General features: G+C 42.1%; 1 pseudogene; it reads left to right on the top strand.

The window, feature by feature from the left end:
* Nucleotides 1-9233: 9233 nt before the first annotated feature.
* Nucleotides 9234-15901, top strand: LOC144762624 (uncharacterized; annotated as a pseudogene).
* Nucleotides 15902-21744: the final 5843 nt, after the last annotated feature.

Here is a 21744-nt window from a genome sequence, read left to right as displayed (position 1 = left end):
TTGCCCTACCTACAGTTAACGGCCCAAAGGAAGTGAATAAAGTGCAAAGTGATGAAGAATTACCAAAACCCAAACTGGGCTAAAAAAATGGGTGTGCTGATAGATGTTCCTAGAGAGAAGGCAGCAAGTTATTTCATTCATAGCATTGTGAATTGATATGTTATTCAAACAGAAAACAATTTGGGTAATCATTATAATACTACTGGATTCTATGAATCCCCACCTGGATAGCCCCCCAAGCTAATGATCCCAAGAAACCCCTCTTGTAAGAAATGGAGATAGGCAAACAAAGCCAAGATGTTACCCAATTTGTAATTATGCAATGGTAATAGGAATCAAAAAACAGTCAAACCGGGACACTGTAAAAGTCTGTGCAAAATACGCCAATTAAAATGCATGAAACCATCTACCCATAAAAACTATAAATAAATGGAAAAATGCCTAAAAATCGGTCGTACAGCAGAGACTAAAACCAAGAAACATGAAAATATGCCACACTATGGGCCCATATTAAAAACTAAGGAGTATAGTAAATGGAAAGGCAATACAGCAAGGCTAATACGTTAATAAGACTGGTTGTCCATGAATGATAAATTACAGGTAGTAGTGCAAATCATCGCAAATATTGAGCCCCCTGGGACATTTGGTATCAAGCTCAATAATGTATTTTGTCTCTAACTGTCTCAAAATTCTTTCCCTGTTCCCCCCTTGCTGTTCAGTGGGACACTATCTATCACAAAATACTGGAGCACACTAAGATTATTACTGTGCTACAGTCTGATGTGTCTCGCTATTGGGTAAGTCGAGTCAGAGTTGACAGTTGCCCTCAAATGTTGCAAAATACGTGCGTGAACCTGAAGTTTAGTACTCCCTATGTATCTGAGTCCGCATACACATTGAAGGACATACACTGCGTATTCAGTGTGACAAGTGAAATGCCCTGTCAATTTGATGGGTACATCGTAAAAAGCAGTGGTGTATGAAGAGGTATTGACCCCAAACTTACACGCCCGACACGTGCTACACTTAAAGAAGCTTTTTTTGGGGGGAAAGCCAACTGCTTTTGATGGAAAGGTCCGGACTAGTTTTCACTAAATCACTGCGCATAGAGTGTCCTTTGCGGTAGATAAAATTCGGTTTACTGGGGAGTATTTGCTGGAGAATCAAGTCAGTAAGGACTATGGGCGGTTGTATGTCAATACAACGAGGTGTTTACACCGCACTACCATTACACCGCTGGTATTACAACGCAAGTCGTTACCACGACTTGCGCTGTAGGGTGCTGGACTTAGGAATAGTAAGATTTACTATTCCAACACCAGCCTACGTACAGTAGGGAAGGTGTTGGAATAGTAAATCTACTATTCCTTAGCCTAGAGCGCCCTCCAGCGCAAGTCGTGGTAACGACTTGCGTTGTAAAACCAGCGTTGTAATGGTAGTGCGGTGTAAACACAGCGTCGTAATGGATGTTCCCCCTATGGGTCATTGTGTGTTAATAATTTTCTTGATGGTGTTGGATAGTCTACTATATTTTGATTTTTGCGCATCCAGCACGACTTCAGGACTGTGGTGTTCATATACATATATATATATATATATATATATATATATATATATATATATATCCATATTATTGGTTTGTTTCCTTTTCCTAATAGCAGCTTGCACAGTGGCTGGATTTTCTTCTATTTGTCTCATCATGTTTCATTGCCTAGTATGCTGTTTGGGCTTGGATCTGCCCCTTGGCTCTTAAAATGGATCCTATGCTGCTGCATTTCGTGAACTTTGTATGGCCCTTCGTGGATCAAAGAGCTGCCCTTATATTGTTGGACTTCTCTGCCACCTTCACTGTTGTTTCCCAAAACGTTTTTAGTGAGTGTTTTCACTTGATCCATATAGAAGCCCACACTCTGCAGTGTTTTGCCATTAGTCTTGTAAGACTAAAGGCGAACAGTAACCAAGCCCTACTACTGCTCTAGGCTCAAGAAATTGAATTGTAGAATGCTCACTGTCTTTCTCGAGCTTGACACTTTTTAACATTATATCACCTCTTTTCTACGATTGATATGCTTTGGATTTTTCTTTTTCACCTATGCAGGCGACACAAGGCAGAATCATACACTTGAAGTTTCAATCTTCTGAAATTCAAACTTGTTTCCAAAAGTATTATTTGACAGTTTCCCACTGGATGTGCCACAACACTACCAAGCTCCATGCTAACAAAACCATAGTCCTTATTGTTAACCTGTGGTCTGATTCCTGGTGGCAAATCAGATTTTTTTTTTTATTTCAAATCATTTTTATTGAAGTAAAGAAACCAAAAGAAACACAGTACAATAATTCTTCCGTTACATAAATGATTGATTCAGTTAGCGATGTACAATTACACAAAAGCAAAGAATATAAAGTATAAAGTAAGATAATGCTTGCAAAGTTGAAGTACAGGTACATACATAACGCTCAGTGTGTGGAGGTAGAGGCATAGGGATCATAGGAGTACAACATGCGCATTTTCAAATACTACAGGGGGAACGTGACAGTATCAACAGTGACTACCTCAAGGAGGCTTATAGTGAAATGAGCAGGCGTCCAATGATTTCCACAGCTTCTTATTTGTCAGCCTCTATGTAGATGCCTGAAGTGCCGGATTGTTAGCACCCCTCAGGAATGATAACCACTCCTGCCAGATTTTGAAGTTCACCTCATTTGCACTTTTCCACTTGCACAGAACCACCTTACAGGCCAATGTAAGCATTAAATCTAGAAGCAGGCGGTCCTGATCATTCGACAACTGCGGGTCAAGGGCTCCTAAGATTACATATACAAAGGTCCGTGCAGGTTTGATCTTGAAAATGTAAGAAATGCAGTCAAATATTTTACCCCAGTATGCTCCTAGAGCGGGACAGTGAAATAACATGTGAGCAAGATCCCCCGGACCTGACTGGCAGTTCCAGCATGTTGGTGAATCTCTTAATTTACATTTGAAGAGTTTATCCGGAGTCCAGAACGCCCGGTTTATAAGCATGTATTTTGTTTGGAATAGGATGGGAGATACTTTATGGGTAAGAGCAGCCTTATGGATCATTTCCCAGTCAAAACATATTCCCGTTGAGTTCGGTTCAGCTTCCCATTTCAATTCCACCTTTCTATGAGCTTTCGTGGGTAGAGGTAACAACAATTTATAAACCCTAGAGACGAAGTGACCCGCATACATAAGTCGAGGGAGATGGATTAATAACCATGGGGTATAGGGAGAGAAGTTACGAGCGGTCAGTGCAGCTTTGATTTTCAAGAACTCATAAAATTCCATCGGAGTAAGGTCATATTTCTGTTGTAGGGTCGAGAACAGGATTGGATCTTTACCGTCATACAGATCCTTTGCTAAGTTAATGCCCTTCCCGGACCATGATTCCCAGCATAGTCTATCAACGTTATGCTTAAGATAGGGGTTTCTCCACAAGGACATGAAAGATGACTTAGTGAATGTTAACCTTGTTTTGTGTGTGAGGTCAAGTCTAAGTAGAGCCCGTCTAGTATTTAGGATTATATATTTGGAGTGTGGTAAATGTTTTAGGTCCATAGTGAGTAAGGATGCAAGAGGGGCATGATCCACTAATGATTCCTCAATATTGATCCATATCGGTGTATAGATTGGGGATTTTGTCAACCATTGGGCACCTTGTTTACAAAGGAATGCTGTCTGGTAGTTCCTGAAAGAGGGCAGGCCCAGGCCGCCTTTATCTTTCGCTAATTGCAGCTTTTTTAACGCAATCCTGGCTTTCTTGCCACGCCACAGGAAGTTACCAAACAGTTTGTCTACTCTAGCAATAAAGTTGTCTGAAAACGACATAGGGAGCATGCTAGCCAGATAATTGACCAACGGAGTAGTCATCATCTTGAGCGTCTCCGCTCTGCCCCACCAGGAGATGAACTTTGGTGACCACCCTTCCAATAGTGTAGCTATCTTCTTTAAAGTTAGTTCCTCATTTATCTTCAGAGTGGAAATCAGGTCTTTATCGAAGTCCAACCCCAGATATTTAAAACAGTGAGGCTGCCAGGTAAGACCAGAGTCCCCAATGATACCTTTGTCCCCTATGCTGTTCAGAAGTTTAACTTCCGTTTTATCTTTATTGAGCTTGTAACCAGATACCTTGGAGAATTCCTCGATATCAGCCATAAGTGCAGGAATTGCTTCATCAGCTCTCTCTGATAAGACAAGCACATCATCCGCGTATGCCGTTAATTTAACCTTACAGTCTCCAAACGGAATGCCGGCTATATTAGAGTCATTCCTTATATGATACAAGAACGGTTCGATCGCTAGTAAGAACAATGAGGGAGATAGGGGGCATCCCTGTCTCGTGCCCTGCTTTAGACAGAAGGAGGAGGAAAAGGAGCCACCAGCTCGAACCCTTGCTGAGGGGCAGCAGTATAAGGACATTACCAATCTTGTAAAGGTGTCTCCCAGGTTGAATTTATGTAGGACTGCTTCGAGGAAAGACCAATCTACCTTGTCGAAGGCTTTTTCAGCATCCAACGTTATAGCTACTGTGGGTGTGTCTAGTAATTTCGCCTTCTCTAATACATGTGCTAGAATCCTCGTGTTGTCGCTGGATAGCCTATTTTTAAGGAACCCTGCTTGGGACGGATGAACTAATTGGGGAAGGACCTTCTGAAGGCGGGCAGAGAGTATCATAGCCAAGATCTTATAATCTATATTAATCAACGATATAGGTATGTAATTTTTCAGGAGCGAAGGGTCTTTACCCTCCTTAGGAAGTACTGCAATGATCGCTTCTGCCAGGGTGCCTCCGACCTCACCTGAGTCATTTATTTCCTGAAATAGACGCAAAAGGGGATCAACTAAAAGGGAGGGGAAGGTTTTGTAGAATTTTGCCGTGAAACCATCCGGACCCGGGGCCTTCCCTGTCTTCAGATTTTTAATTGCATTCTCTATTTCTACAGCATCAATTGGGCAGTTAAGACTAACCTGGTCCTCAGCAGAGAGCCGTGGGAGAACACATTCATCCAAATACGCCTTAGTTTTGTTTCCCTCCACCTTGTCATTTTTTGCATACAGATCTTCATAAAATACTTTGAATACGTCAGCTATTTTATCTGGTTCCGAATGTAACTCCCCTAAGGCATCTTTAATGACACTGATAGAATTCTTCTGAACCTTAAACTTCAGGTACGAAGCTAGACTCTTAGCAGCCTTATTAGAATCGCATAGCATAAACCTCCTTCTCTAATCAAGCCAAACACCCACTCTTTCACTAACTATTTTATTATATTCATATTTTTTATTCGCCAAGGCATAAAGAGACATGTCATCCCTATTCTGTAGATGTTTACTCTCCAAAGTTATAATTTCCTTCTCTAAGGTCTCCAGATTTGTGTGGTAATCCCTGTTCATTGCTGATCCGATTTTGATACACACACCCCTTATAGTGCTTTTCAATGCCTCCCACCTGATAAGATCAGTCATGTCCCCCTCCTTGTTATCCTGCAGATAGGAAGAGATCGCAGCTAGCAATGTGGCCCTATGTTGCTCCTTTCCTAGGATTTCGTCATTCAGGCGCCAGGACATCTGACGAGAGGAGGTTTTAACATTAGCTATGGATAAGGAGATGCAAGAGTGATCAGACATTACACGTGGTTCTATTGTAGTAGACTCTATTCTAGGGACCCCGTTCTGAGATATGAGGATGTAATCGATTCGAGAATACGAATCGTGTGGCGAGGAGTAAAAAGTGTAATCCCTCTCCGTGGGGTTCTGAAGCCTCCATGTGTCTACCAGGTGAAAGCGTTGACATAAATTAAGGAAAGCTTTATGCGATTTATTTGATGTGAAGGGACAATGGGAATCTCTATCTAGAGTTGCATCCATCGGAAGATTGAAATCCCCGGCCAATATGTGAACAGCATCATCGGGGATATTTTCAACATGCTTATTCAGATCCTCCCAGAATTTGAGGTCACTGGTATTAGGAGCATAGATGTTCGTGACATAAAACTCTGTTCTGTCTCTGCTTAGTTTGGCTGTGACCCACCTCCCGTCTACACTCGCCTCAGAGGACAAAAGTTCTACCTTAGATTTCTTTGCAACCAGCATCAGAACGCCATTCTTTTTATTCACAGCTTCTGCACCCACAACCTCATTATAGAACTTATTTCTCAGATGGTAAAATTGCTTAGCCTCAAGCTTCGTCTCCTGCAAAAACACAATGTCACCTCTCAATCTCCGTATGTAGTCCCGGATCTTCTGTCTCTTGACAGGTTGGTTTAGACCTTTAACATTAAGAGATAATATTTTCAGTCGATCAACATTACACACTCCCAACGGAGTACCGATTGCGTTATGTGACATCATTAAATCTTATTTTCATAGTTATAATTATATCTCTCACATAATGCAAACCGCAGCATGTTAGAGTGAAAACGCTCTTAGTTCTATAGGACCCACAAGCGTGGAAATAGAGCCCACCACCTGACTCACCACCAAGCATCAAATCAGTAAAGACTATGCAAGCACAAAAGGACAAAATTAAAAAACATAGAACACACAGCCCGACCCAAAATCCCCTCACCCCCCCACCCTCCCCACCCCAACTGTATGTAGCAGGCATGGTGACTGGAAAGAGACTGCGTTAGCACTGTGTCTTCCCCGTGCACGTATACATACTTAGAAAATTGTGGAACAAGGAACTGGTACAACATGCTTATAACAGGCTTATAAACGACTGTTAAGTAAGGCAACAAAGGTACGCCAATACCCAGGGGGCCCCTTCAAGAAAAGAAGCGTGATAGTCATGTAGTCCTGCGGACCATAGGGTGAATTACGAAACAACAACATGACCAACCATCGTAGTCCTACCCACAACCACCAGATAGGCGTGATAACCTGTAGCCAGAATTACATTACTGAATCACATTATGCTAATAGGCAATAATAGAGACATTCTTCACAGCTAAAGAGCAACAACGGATGCACTCATCTCAAAGGACACTTAATGAGAAGAGAACTTATGCAGAGCCTAGTGCATTCAAACCCTCCCCACAAGAGAGAGGTCAACACATATGGAAGTTGCATGGAATGCGTGAGCAAAGCACATTCACTTATATCCTGAGGCCGAGGCCTGATCCTCTGAATCCTCGGGTTTATTCGTTTCCATGTCCAAGTCCTCAGGACCATCCAGCATACGTTTCAATTTCAGTGGGTCAGAAAAGATGTGCGGAGAGCCGTGGATAATCACGCAGTACTTTGCTGGGCCCATAAACCCATACTGGAAACCCCTTTTCCTCAACTGCGGTCGGAGTGCCAAGAACGCCTTCCTCACGTCTACCGTTTCCTTACTATAGTCCTGTGAGATGTAAATTTTGGCAGATTTCCACAGAATATGGTTATTTTTCCGCATAAAGCTCAGAATCTGCTCTACATGCTGGTAGCGTAGTGGCTTACACACAATAGCTCTAGGTCCTTTCTGATTCTTGTTCATTCTGCCCGGCACTCTATGGGCCCTATCAAATTCCAGCGTGCGATCAAAGGACATGTTAGTCGATTGGGTGAACCATGATTCCAAAAAGGCCACACAGCTCTCATGTTGATCCTCCGAACCTTCCGGAATTCCAAAAATTCGTAGGTTTCCTCTCCTATTTCTGTCTTCCAACTCAGCTAGTTTCCGCGTTGTTTGGTCAGCAGCTATACATAGGCGTTTTATGGCATTGCCTGACTTAACCTCCATATCCTCGAGTCTGCTAATCCTTGATTCTGCTTTAACCAGCTTTGCATTGGTGTCGCGGTTGTCTTGCCTGATCGCCGCCACTTCTTCTTTGGTTGCTCTAGCCAGATCTCTCCCTTCATCCAGTCTGTTTAGTATCAGCTCTACCGGGTCAGGACTGCCTTTTCCCGCCTTGTTGGGTGAGTTCGGGTTCGACTGGTCGTATTTAAGCCTCTTCAAGCTTTTCGCTATCTCTTTGTTATCTGCCATTTCAGCTCACGTCCCCTACGGAGTGCTTGCCTTCGATTCTTCCAAGGGCACCTTCTTCGAGCCAGGTGTATTTAAGTATACATATATTTATGGGACTACCAAGGGCCGTTGTTCACTCTACCTATACGCCACCTATATGGTATCCATCATGTGCATGTAAGACCCTGCACGAGTATAGACATGCACTCAGCTCGTCTGATGTGTTTAATTTAAATTGCGTTCTAGGCGGCTGAATTGCGTAGCTCTGTGATATATCCTCGAAGTAGTAGTGATAACCCACACAGGGGCAAGACCCAACATCCACTGACTTTCAATCCACAGACCACCAGGAGCAGCGCAGGACACATTCGCAAATTTGTAAGCCCCCAAGCAGCGACTTATGACCATTTACTCATCAAGGCAGTCTCTGTCATCATGTGTCTGACCTTCAATTCAGTGGCGCTCCCTAGCGTAGGAACCTACTTCTGCACCGAATTCACTCAGGCCGATATTGCCACTGACTTGAATAATGCATATGCGCCAGTTGTTATTGATTGGATGAGCGCTAATTAAATGGGTGCTCAGGCTTCCTTTTTTCCTCTCACAGCACGCATCGTTCATAAGCAGCACTTTAGGCAGAGATTGTGAGATATTAGGCAGAGACTGTCGTGTTGGTCGCCAGCTGCGTGCATTATGTGTCTCTCATTAGCTGACGGAGAGGTACAGAAACTCCCGTTTTAAAAAGCAGGAGCCGCCATTTTGTGGTCGCGGGTAGCGCGGGTAGCGTCAGTGGTTCCACACGGGTCTAATGTCCCATAAAGTCGATCGTATTACTCACGATTTCCTCCCAGCTCAGCTTTAGACCCGCTGCTCCCAGCTCTCATTCTTATTTCAGATGGGATCCCTGGTTCTCTCCGTCAGCGATCAGCGGAGCTACGCGGTCTCCACGCGGTCTCCTCGTCCGCTTCAGATACTGCATTCACCGCCGGGAAACATACGAGGCGGTTGAAACACCCCTTCCCGTCCTCAGAATTCCACACGCAAGCCCTCTAAATGCTCCCCTCACATTCCGGTTGTCGAATCAATGACCTGTGGTGGTGTCGGAGCAGTAAGACACGTCCCACATTCGATTTTCTATCACCGCACGGGCAGAGGGAATCACAGCGCCGCCATCTCTCTCGGCGTCCAAACCACGCCCCCGTGGCAAATCAGATTGAGCATGCCCCTGCTTCACCTTCTTTGGTGTGCAACCATGGGCTCATTATGACCCCGGCACACTCTTTGACGTGTCAGATGGGTAAGTTGATGTGCTTCTTCTGACTGAAGAATTCATCCACTGAGATATCAGTGGTTTTGGGCTTCTCCAACAAAACTAAGATTACATTCCATTCCTTCAACTCCCCTGATCAGGAGGACACCAGGACCGAGAGGCACTGGGTCAGTTGCATTGGGTGAGAGAGAGAAAGAGATAAAAGAGAGAGAGAGAGAGAGAAAGAGATAAAAGAGAGAGAGAGAGAGAGAGAGAGAGAGAGAGAGAGAGAGAGAGACATGTTTCACTGCCATGGGCGTTCTCTCCAGTCTTCTAATGGAGAATTGTTTACATCAACGCTTTGGGGAAATTGTACACATCTTTCTTGTCTCACAATACCTTAAGATAACATCTTGTAGTATCTCACAACTGTCACCCCCTGGTACCCCAGCCTATCAGAATGTCTAGTGCACCCCCACCCGTGTTTCTCAGCCCTCTGCAGACAGGAGTTGAAGAAATGCAAAAAAGAAAGAAACAAAGTCTATGCATCGAAGTTCACCTATCTGGAATGATAATCTCCATATCCATCAGACTTCCCCAACCCTGCCCTAATTTAGGAAAGAACTGAAGATAGTCCTCTTTAAAGAACACTACATTGCGATGGAGTAATAGTGTATGCTCGCTGTCATTAAACAACCACCCCTCCAGTCGCACACTGACAGTCACTTCGACTTTGATCCTGTACAGTGCTGTTCTGACTCCCGGCTAGGTTCGTGCTGTACAAATACCACACCCATGCATACTTGGATGTATGGTAACTAGTCTAGCATGAAAAGGGATTCCTCTTTTCCCCCCACAGAAAAGCATGTATTGTTTTGCATCAGAATTAAACATGCTTTTATGTGTTTTGTTGTGTTCTTTTTGTACAGTATTTGAAGGTGGTGAAGTTGTGAGATGGTGGCAGGGAAGGGTCCTAGTGCACATACCCTATTTCTCCCGCTTTGTTGAGTGAGCATCCTTCGCCTTGCCGGACAATGTTGATAGTTAAAGGCAAGCATCAAGATGGCAGGCCATATGTACTCACTTGTTTTGCCGGAAGCTAATTTCTTAATTTCCATACCATTTTATGTCCTTACATTTTGCTTGTCACTTCTTGTAGCAGTGCATCAATCGTGTGTGTTGCACTACAACCTGGGGCTTCTCTAGGGTGTGGACTTTTTCTCAAAATGCAGAAGAAGGCAGTTTTGTCTTGGCATAGGACGCCATGCTCCTGGGAAGCCTCAATTCACAAAAGTGTCTCACTACTACTGATTACCTTCAGTACAAAGGAAAGGCAAGGTTCAGTCGGTGCTGCAGTAAAAGCTGTTGGATTTTCCATCCTTGCGGCCCCTTCTTCAGGGCCCTGAAATTTAAGGTGGTAGGGGCCTTTAACTCCTGCAGTGCCAGGGGCATGTGAGGAGAGTAACTTCTTCGGATGATTGATCTGCAGATGGCAGGGAAAGGTGTGTACGCTAATAGAAGACACATACTAAGGTGTATTCACAAACTACATTTTGTAATACGTTTAGTAGTATTACAATACTACTGCTCACATACTCAAATGTGCTGTTCACAAACCTATGCGTGAAGGCCTATGCCTTCTCCTCTCCTATGTTTTATGTGCAGAGATCTTCGCCTCGACTGCAGAAATCTTCGCACATGTACGCCTACATTTTAGCATTAAATGTGGGTAGAACAGGGGTGAGTGGCTGGAAAATGGAGGATATTTGCAAATAAATGGGAGGAGGAAGAAGGGGTTAAGTGGGGACTAGGGAGGGGTTTAGGGAAGGACTTGCACTCACAAAAGAGTGAGCCCCTTACTAGTCACAAACTCCACTTTCAAGGTCAAAAAGGACCGACCTCATTAGTACATTTACTCCAGCTGAGACCATGAGCAAGTCCAGCACCACCCGTAAACACTTGGGCACTTAAAAATGAAACCCCATTTAAAATGTTAAAATTCATTATTTTTTTTAACTTCTGACATATATTAATACATTTTTTTTATGTTAAAAACATTCAATATTAATTATAGGTAAATATTTCATTATAAAATATTTTAAGAACATTTTGTCTAATTAAAATTAAATATAACTTTGATTTTAAAAAAAAAGTAACATTCATTTCAATGTAATCTATTCATACATTTTAATAACTTTGAATACATAATAAATATAACAAAATTACTCTAGGCGCGTTTTTGAATACATCTTTTAAAAATTATTCTAATTTAATATGCTTCAAATAAATATTTAATTTAAACTTTAGTTAATAGTGCTGTAGTTTTTTAAAGCATTATATTACATTTAAAATACATATATAAAATAATTTTACATAAACGTTTCATATGAAAATATTTTTGGGGTAACTTAAATCTTTACAAGCTTCCCTATACTTTACCATAGGGAGCACTCTGCCACGATTGTGATGGGCCTCAGCCAAGTGTGCAGAACATAAAATTATTGGTATAAAGTCACTAATAATAGCAATAAGTACTACAGTTACTACACAGTGTAGGATTATTGTTACACATGTAAATCTACTCATGGGAAAAGTTATCTTTGTGAATAGCCCCCTTAGTGTCCACCCTTAATTGTTCGGTAAGAGTTTACACATCACCTTCATAGCATTTTAGCAGGTCCCTACTCAGGACACCATAGCAGCCCCACTTCCATGACATGATTCTGAATAGTGGACCAGTGCGACTTGCAGCTCTTCGCTATATTTTCCTGCCACACATGTAGATTGGCAAAAGTATTCTTTAAATCCTCCTACTCTGTCATGTCTGTTCCAGATTGATTCTCCACATTATGTCTCTTCACTGTCATCCTTTTTGTTTTTGTTTTTTTAAATAATATTTTATTGGAAGGAAAAACAGAGTCATGAAATCACTGTCATCCTTTTTGATATGAACCATTTTATTCTCCGCGACCTTCAGCTACTCCCCAATAACGTGTGTATCTCTGCTTCACAGACACATTCTTCATCTCCTTAACCTCTTAAAAAGAATTAGATAAGAAAAACACAAAGGCCAAAGTTTGTCTAAAAGAAAGGTGCCTCATGCAATGTATAGCCAGCATAGGTACAAAGGCACACAGACATGAGAGCACTGCCTTACTCTGTTACAATCCACACCCTTTTTTTTTTTCTTCTTTTTTTTTTAGTCCTCATTTATCTTCAAATATGCTTTAAATTCAAGGATGGAAATTATCCACCCAACACAGATAGCCAAATATTTGGGGGGTTTCCGGTCACTCCATATGGAGATGAGGGATACCATAGATCTCCGGAAAACCACCCCTTCGGCTTCATTATGGTGGGTCCAACCCCAATCTTGATTCTTAAAAGGAAGTGCTCCAGTGTCTTCCCCAACCAATGGGGTCTGTTTAGCATATTTGTTAATCATTGGACCACACAGTACAAAAAGTTAACTATATCCATGTCCCGCATAGTGACCAAAATATATGTGTAGGGAAAACAATTAGTCTGAATATCAACAAAATTTCAATCAACCCCGACCCAATTATTTTTTAATCTAAACCAAAGAACTCCTCTCCACCCACTTATCCGAGATTTCCCAAAATTTGTTTTTTTTCAACTTTGTACCAGATTGGTCCAGATTTGATACCCTCTGAATGGAGTGTAACCACTCATCTTCTGTAGGTGGGCATGCTAAAATCCATTTGATACACAGTTCTCTTCGAGCAAGAAGTATCAGAGTAAAGAAAAATGCTCTATGTTTTTTTGTTAAAAAACCACTGATTAAATTCCTCGGAAGTATCCCAAATATTATAGCCACCGTTATTAATTTTATTTCAAACCTCATAACATTTGAAATAGTCTTACCTACTTTCTGCCAATGAGAGTGTATTACCGGGCAACTCCAGAACATGTGCACCTCGTTTGCTTTATCTTCTCCACATTTTGGACACTTCTTAAACTCTTGACTTCCCATTTTCGATCATTTCTGGGGTGTCCAGTAGGCTTTGTGTACTGTGAAGAGGTGTTTTTTTTTTAAAGGTGCAGCATTTACATAAGACCATATAAAAGACATAGATTCTTGCCCAATTTTTTCGAGGTCTTCATCCGGCAGGTCCTTCTTTCAGATCTCATTGAATGAGGCCTGCATATCTTCTCCATTTTGGGCTAATAACCAGTACCACTCTGATACTTCTTTTGGCTTTGTTTTGTAAGAACAGATTTTCAACGCCAGTCCCGAATTCCCTTCTTAACTCTATACCTACAGATCTTTCCCAACTGCTAATATTTAAACTTTGAGACTGAGTTCTCACAACCCGCCGAAAAATGGGGCCAGGAAATCAATTCCGCTTCGACAATCAATTGCCCCCAAGTAGTGATGTCACTGGTGCAGAGGGGAATTGCAAGGGCATCTTCCAAGCACAAAGGCATTCCTTGTGAATCCCAGACGGGTGCTACCTCGTTGTAATAAGGTATCTTTAGAAGGCTTCTAACCTGAACCCAAAGCTTCATAGCTAAGACCAGTATCTTTAATTTAACCTTCTTAAAATATTTTGAGCGTCCAAATTTTAAAAGAAAACATCCCGCTTGTTGAGAGAACTCTGTTGTTAGAGCCTTATATAGTGGAGAGAATTTGCTTTCCAATAATAATGGTCGAAAATCTTTTAAGTGGAAAGCGCAGAAATATAAAAATAAGTCGGGGTTGCTATGCCTCCATAAGCTGTTTTCTTTTTAAGTTTCTTTAGGAAAATTCTAGGATTTTTGTTTCCCCAGATCAAACTTGAAGAAAGCCCCTGCACCTTTTTAAACCACATTTTTGGAAAATCTAAGGGAATCGAATTAAATAAGAACTTATTGACATTTTCAATAAATTTGATTTACCTAATAATGAAAGTGAGAGCCCCCCCATGTTTGTAATTGCGTTCTAACTTTTTTTGTAACTTTTTTAAAATTAACCATAGCTATTTTGTCGATGTTTTGGACTATTTGGATGCCAAGATATCTAATCTCCTTCTTTATATATGTGCTCCTAAAATTGATATTCCATTTCATTAGTTTGGTTTTTTGTTGGTTAATACTGTACCCGGAAACTTTTCCAAAACTCTCTCATTTTGCCCATTTTTCTGGAAGCGATCTTTCTAGATTGGTGTTGTATATTATAAGGTCATCTGCGTATAACCCAATTTTTTTCTCCCATCCATTACACCAGAAGGGGATAATGTTCTGGCAGGCTCTCAATATGCACTCTAAAGGTTCAATATAAATGTTAAAAAGTAAAGGGGACAGGGGACACCCCTGTCTTGTACCCCTTCCTATTTGTATTGACCTAGTTAATTTCCCATTGATCAGGATTGTAGCGGTGGGATTTTTATAAATGGCTTTGATTGCTGACAAAAGATTTTCACCTAAGTCAAGATGTTGAATTACTTTAAACAAAAAAGACCAGTTGACCCGATCATAAGCTAATGTAACAGTGATGAAGGGTATATGCCTGAATATCATTCTCCAGGGATGCTTAAAACACATATAAATTAGTACATTCCTGGTTCTTTGTTCAGAAATAAATATTCTTGAAATACGTCTCTTAAAATATTTTATTTCTCAGTTCTGCGCATCACAATTTTGGTTAACAAATATATGTAATGACGAAAATGTCTGACATGGTTGGTGTTTCATAAATGAAGATTAGTGAATTTAATGGCAGACTTTAAGCCTAACAACTTAATGTTTTGTGGTTTTAAAGTATTTCTTTTATGGTGATTGCTCAATTGTTACATTTTGTGACTGTTTAAGGTGTCAACAAATCATCCATGAATGCTGGCGAATAGCATCATTCCAGTAACTGGGAGCGAACATACGACTTTGGTGAACTTGGGACAAGTTTCAGCCAGAAGTCAGAATATTTTAATCATCCTGTTATCCATCCTGGCAGGAATGAATACGCCTTTACAGACAGCAGGTTCAATCAAGGATCAAACATTGTTAGTCCCCAAGGAGCACTCAGAGCACAAAAAACATGTGCAAGGCCTGAAGATGGGAAGAATTTCAACAGTTCTGCAGCCACTATTCCTCAAGACGAAATAGACCCTGCATTGAAAATTTGTATGTGTAGGCAGTGCGGAAACATTTTCAATCAGTCAGCAAGCATGGAGGAGCAAAAAAATACATGCTGTGAATGTGAGCATGCTCTATGCCAGTCAGCCTACCTCCCCAAAGATGCAGTGGAAGATATGGAAGGTAAAACCCACACATGTAATCAATGCGGGAAGAGTTTCAGAAAGTCACAGGCTCTAATGAGACATCAACGAATACATACAGGGGAGAGGCCGCACACATGCAATGAATGTGGAAAGACTTTCCGAGAGTCACATGCCCTGGTGATTCATCAACGACTACACACTGGAGAGAAACCATATTCTTGTGATAAATGTGGGAAGACTTTCAGGCAGGTATCACACTGTATAAAACATCAGCGAATGCACACTGGTGAGAAACCCTATATTTGTCATGTCTGTGAGAGAAGGTTCATTGACTCATCAACCCTGAAGCGACATAAACAAATACATACCAGAGAGAACATGTGAAGAGTCAATAAAAATAAAAAGAACTTTCACAGTTTACCAAGATTGATCCCTAATTGATAAACATATGTTACTTTAGTCTAATAAACTGTGAGTGTAAACAGGGTGTATCTGTGACTGAGAGGCAGCAACATTCTTTCAAATAATGATTATGTGCCTGTAGAGAACAACTGCAGGCGATTTCCAAAGGTCTGTGGTTCAAAGAAATCTGAAGGAAAACCACTGGTATTATCCCATTTTTATAGTGCAATATAACATTTTATACTCATATAGGTTTATTTATTTATTTATTTAAAGGTCTCCCAAGGTGCAGACTTAACCCTGGGAAAATGTGCCAGAGAGTGCTGTACAGACACTACATTCATAAATATAAGTAAACTGTTTCCACTCTGGGAAAGAGGTACTAGAGATGTATATTGAACATAAATTGAAATACTGAAGTACTGGGGTGATAATTAGAATGATATGTACATAAGCAAAAACTGATACATTTATATAATCAGGTTACCACAAATATTTTACAACGGCCTAAGTGGTAGCCCATTGATTACCATTGGTTAGCTTCATGGACACTCTCATGTGCTTGCTTCTTATTCGTCAGCTTCTGTAAGCGTCCTTCTCTTTGAGTGTTTTTCCTTCCCCTTGAGCATTAACACATTACTTATGTCCTTTCACTGCATGTTTTTTCAGGAACTTTTTTTGCTTTATGTTTATGCACTCTGTGAGAGTCTGGGTTTTTCACCTGTTCTTTCATGTGCTTCACCCCCCTCTGTGCCCCTACTCTAATTCCATCCGTTGTCCATATGCTTGCCACAGCCCCCCACCCAAACCACTGTTGTCCGCCTGCTTGCCCCCAGCTCCTCCCACCCACAGTCCATTTATCTCTGCTTGCTTCCAGCCCCTCTCCACCACCTTCCGTTGTCTGTCTGCTTTCACCCAGTCCCTCCTGCCCTCCATTGTCTGTGTGCTCTCCAATTGACTGTGCTTCTTTGCTTCCTTCCATGTTGCCTTGAGGGAGTAGATTGCTAAAAAAAAAAGCATGCAGATGGGCCCAGCTTTGATGTGCTTTAAACAAAACTGATTAGCACTGTCTTCATTATAGCCCTTTTGCTTTTTATAAATTGTACCCATTCTGCACGGCAGACATTGTGCTGTACAGCATGGCTGCAAAATATTGCCATAGCCAATATCTCTTGTAGGTGAGCTCTATTGGCTTTGCCAATGTATGTTCTCTGTGTCAGGGAGAGGTTGGTCTACTGGCCCCTATCCTGTAAAGTTCTGCTGTTATGTGAACCCCAGACCTTTGCTAACATCTATGTACATGTTGAGTGCGCATATGCAGGTGAAGGACGTGTACGGTAGTAGGACTGTGTGTGTTGTGCGAGTTTGAGTACTGATTCTAGTTAGATCCATTTTGAATGCCCTGGGTTAGCATGGCACAAGATGAAGATAGTTTTCCCAGATGGGAAGTGTAGTTCCTGTTGTCGGAAGGTGGAGTCTCAGACACTGAAGTGGGGAGAATGCAGACAGGGCTTCTTTTAGAAATTCCATGAGGACCTGGTTTGTAGTTCTTCCAGAGTACTGTCATTTGGTAGATTGTAGCGGTGTGGAATTGAACTGCAGTTGCTTCATGAAGGCGGTGACAGCCACGTGTAGAGATCTCCTGCTTCATTGTATCCCTGGTTATGGATAGTCCTGCTTGGAACCAGCCAGATTCATACCTGCTTTGAGAACCATTATTTTGCACAAAGGCTGCATCTGGAGAGCAGCTTAAAATAATCAATCCAAACCGGTTCTGAAGCCTTAGACCGTGGTTCCAAGTGCCCTGTCGGAATAATGTATATACAAATGAGATGCAAACCAGCCCACTTGGTTCTAGGCCCAGGTTCTTCTCGGTCAAGGAAGGAAGGAAGTAATCCACAGAGCCTTAAAGAGCTGCTATGCATCCAGGCCTGGTGTCTGCCAGACTTCCAGAGGTAAGGGTAAGGGGACATCACAACGTCTTCACTTTCCTACAAACCGCCTGCCTGATGACAGTCGAAAGAGACTGCCCAGGAGGCGAAGCCTCCTGTGTTCCAAGCATAACCAGCACCCAGAGAAAGCGGAGTTTGTCCAGAGTTTGAAGCCAGAGTGACCTGTGATGGGACTGGGTCATCTCGGTCACTACATTTAAGGCTGTACTGGAACAAATCCTTATGTCTTCTGACAGATTGCTGCAGGCTGAGAGATGGGAGCTGATGCTGCTGATGAAGTAAGGAAAGAATACTCCACTGCTGCGGAAAAAACCTAATCAGCCCGGAGGATTCAACTGCCAGTGGATAACACCACCAGGAAATCGGCCTGGAGGGCACAAATGCAGGATAAGCCACTTAGTACGCATGCTTTTACAATGCAGTCGTTACAGTCCCGCGTTGTTACATCGCATACCTTTACTACGCAAGTCAGAACAACGACTCGCTATAGGGGGCGCTGGATGTTGGAATAGTATACTTTACTATTCCAACTCCAGTTGTGCAACAGTAGGGAAGGTATTGGATTTTAAATCCAACACCTTCTGCCCCCTAACGTAAGTCGTTGTTCCGACTTGCGTTGTAAAGGTATGCGTTGGCTCGCATGTGTGGTAAACGGTGTTTACCCAAATGCAACCCCAGGATGCTGCTATAGCTGGTCAAGAGGGCTGGAGGTGCGGAGACCAGGCATTGCTGCACAGGCTTGTCACACGGATTACCTTTGTGACCATCGCCCTGAGTAAGGCTGCCTGTGTGGCTAACACCTGGGAAGAGCTCCTGCTGTGAGGGCAGGAGGCAACCTGGTCCCACAATACTGCTACTTATCTCAGCAGGCAAAAACGCAGGATCTAGCTTGCAAAAATTTACTAGAGACTAAACGCATGCAGAGAAGCTTGCCATGCTTGCTTAGACTTTTTTGCCATTATGGGAGTAAAGAAACATCAAACTGAAGCCGCACAATGTACATGTCAGAAAAATTGAGCCATCTACACCTGTGCTTAGTCTTTGCGTAATACCCGAAGTGTGTTGAGGACCATAGTTACGGGGTCTCAACCATGGTGGGAGGAGGAGTGGGATAATACAAAGGTGCAGGGAAGTAGGAGGTAGCTGGTTGTAGTGCCTCATAGCCTAACAAAAAATAGTTTTCAACTCTGTATGTCTATTCGATTAACTTTACAGTAAGTACTTACGTCCCTCTGGAAAAAGTAAACGCATTTGGCTGTACATTACGTTACTGTGTCTGTTGGTGGATTGTTGTTCTGAGCTCTCAACTCCGACACTTCCTCCCTGACAAGCTGGTGATTGCTTGCCATGGCTGCCTGGAGATTCAAGTGTGGAAAGGGTTGTGCTATGCCCAGTTTGCAGAGCATAGTAGATGGACCCCGGGACACCAGTGGCAAACAAACTCATCCATCATGGTTGGGGCTATGTTACCCCTGTGTGCCTTGTGGCTCCATAAATGTGGTCCGACAGTTGGTGACAAGCAATGTAAGATCTGCCAGTTCCAGTTCAACCTTCTTAAACAGGAGCATACATTCAGCTTAAACATAACAATTCCTGTGCAGTAAAATGGCCGCTACAAAGTTGGCGGGAACACACTTGACAGGTGTCCTTAGGTCCCATAACGGATTTGTGTTTCAAGAGAAGGAGGAGAGCTCCCAGAAGCAAGGATACAGAAGTCTGTAGGTTTTATTAAGCACCAGTTATAGAAAGTGGGTGATAGGAAAGAAACTATGATGGGCTCTGGTAAATGTACCATGTTAGGTATTCGGGGAGGGAGTGCTAAAGTGTCAAGCTCTCTTAGCCACTTAGCACAGGTTTTCCCCAGATGTGACTGCATTTGTTTTATGTAGTTTCTCCAAGACATCAACCCTAATTTCAAGGGTCCTTTCGCCACTTAGTCCAAGAGTTATTATTTTTGGTGGGTTCAGTCTGACTCAGACCCAGAGCAGTTTGTTCTCCAGAAGCCTAAATCTGAGGAAGAGGAGAAGGCCAGGAAGTTTAAGAGGGAGAAATTGACATTAGCTGACGAGGAATAAGAAAAAAGGAGGTGGGACATACAGGAGGTATAAGCCCCAGAGTAAAAGAGAAAGGAAAAAAGATAAGGAAAGCTAAATGTTGAGAGCGTGAACAGACTTAGAGAAAGATAATCTCAGGCTGGCAACATGTGAAACTTGGATTCATAGGGTCTTGCAAGATTGGAATGAATGGGTGAGAGGAATGAATGGCAAAGAATTTTTAGTAGGATGTGCTCTACGCCACTTAGGCAATACCTGACTGCCTTGACAAGGAAGTATCCAGCAAAGCTTGCAGTGTTGTCTGACAAGTGTTTAGTTAACGAGGTTAACAAAGGGCTGGAGAAGCGAGATAGGTCTATAGTCAAGGAGTGCTTTTACCATGGCATGTTTCAGGTTCAATTGCTTCGGCTCTAGGCAGAGTTACTATTTTATGTACGGTGGGCAGGTTCTGGCCGGTTACTTTGGCTAAGATGTATGGGGGGGGCTGGGTCCGAAGGTGATCCTGACTTGACTTTGCTAAGGGTCGCTGATAGACTAACGTCATGGAGGGGAAATAATGACTTCTTAGAAGAGAGAGGGACCCTTTGGAACCCAAAGGACTAGGATTTAAGTAGAAACTCAAAAAGGAATGTCCTCTGGGAGCAATTTTGAACCTAACTGCACCACAATACACCATACATGAAGTCCTATTTCAAACAACAAACATTCTTCATTCAACCAGAGGAATCCCTGTTCCAATCAATTGTAAATGTATTGCCAGAGAAACCTACAAATTATACATTGATATAATCACTTTATTAAAAATATAATACAAGATTAAAAAACATTTCTTACAAAAAGGAATAGAAAAATCCATTTCCCTCAAAAAACAACAATATCAGTCACAATACCACAAATTTTAAAAACAAAACACAAGAGTTAATGCAGACATTAATATTTGTAATCAGGTGCCATAACCAATACCATAAGCTGTTTAACATCACCCTGATGTCTAAAAATTCATCCACATTTGGGGTAAATTAAGAGCGGTGGGTTTATGGCAAACAGGCGTCAACGCGTTTTTTAATCTTGTATTATTTTTTTACTAAAGTGATTATATCAATGTATAATTTGTAGGTTTCTTTGGCAATACATCTACAATTGATTGAAACAGTGATCCCTCTGGTTGAATGAAGAATTTATGTTGTTTGACATAGGACTTCATGTATGGTGTATTGTGGTGAAGTTAGGTTCAACATTACTCCCAGAGGACATTCCTTTTTGGGTTTCTGGGGAAATAATATCGACAGATCCAACTTTCTTTCTCTCTGTTACGCCTGAGATTGGGGTCTGGATCAGGTTTCTGAAAGGTAAGGTAGATGTGTATTGTTTCATTGAAATTTTTATTCTGTCTGACCCACCAAGCATTAGGCAACAAGTATATCTTGGTTGTAGTAGATCATCCTATCAAGTACCCGGGAGTACCTCTGAGGAGCATGACTGTGAAGGTAGTAGCTAGGGCACTCCTAGGAATCTTCAGTGTTGGAGTTCCTATGACAGTGATTAAAGAATAGGGAACCAACTGTGTCTCCTCTTACATGATAGAGATTAGAGAGCAAGATGGTGTTCGCTATCCCTTCCCCACGTCAGATCATCCTCAAACTAATGGGTTGGACCCTTAAAAGCATGAGAAGCTTCAGGAGGAAGCGGAATCTTCTTCTGGAATGCCTATTATTTGCCTACAGATAAATTCCACAGAAGTGAGTTGGGTTCAGACTCCTCAAACATCTTTTTGGGTACCCAGTGTCTGGCCTACTTATTTGATTCGCAGAAAGGTGAGAAGGAACTTCAGAGTCACCTCAGAAGCATGTTGTGGACTGTGATTGGCCTCAGAAGTTGATGGCTCAATACATGAGTCTG

Source organism: Lissotriton helveticus, chromosome 6, assembly GCF_964261635.1.
Source record: "Lissotriton helveticus chromosome 6, aLisHel1.1, whole genome shotgun sequence".
NCBI lineage: Eukaryota > Metazoa > Chordata > Amphibia > Caudata > Salamandridae > Lissotriton > Lissotriton helveticus.
The sequence above is the reverse complement of the archived record's forward strand: the minus strand, read 5'-3'. Positions and strand labels throughout refer to the sequence as shown.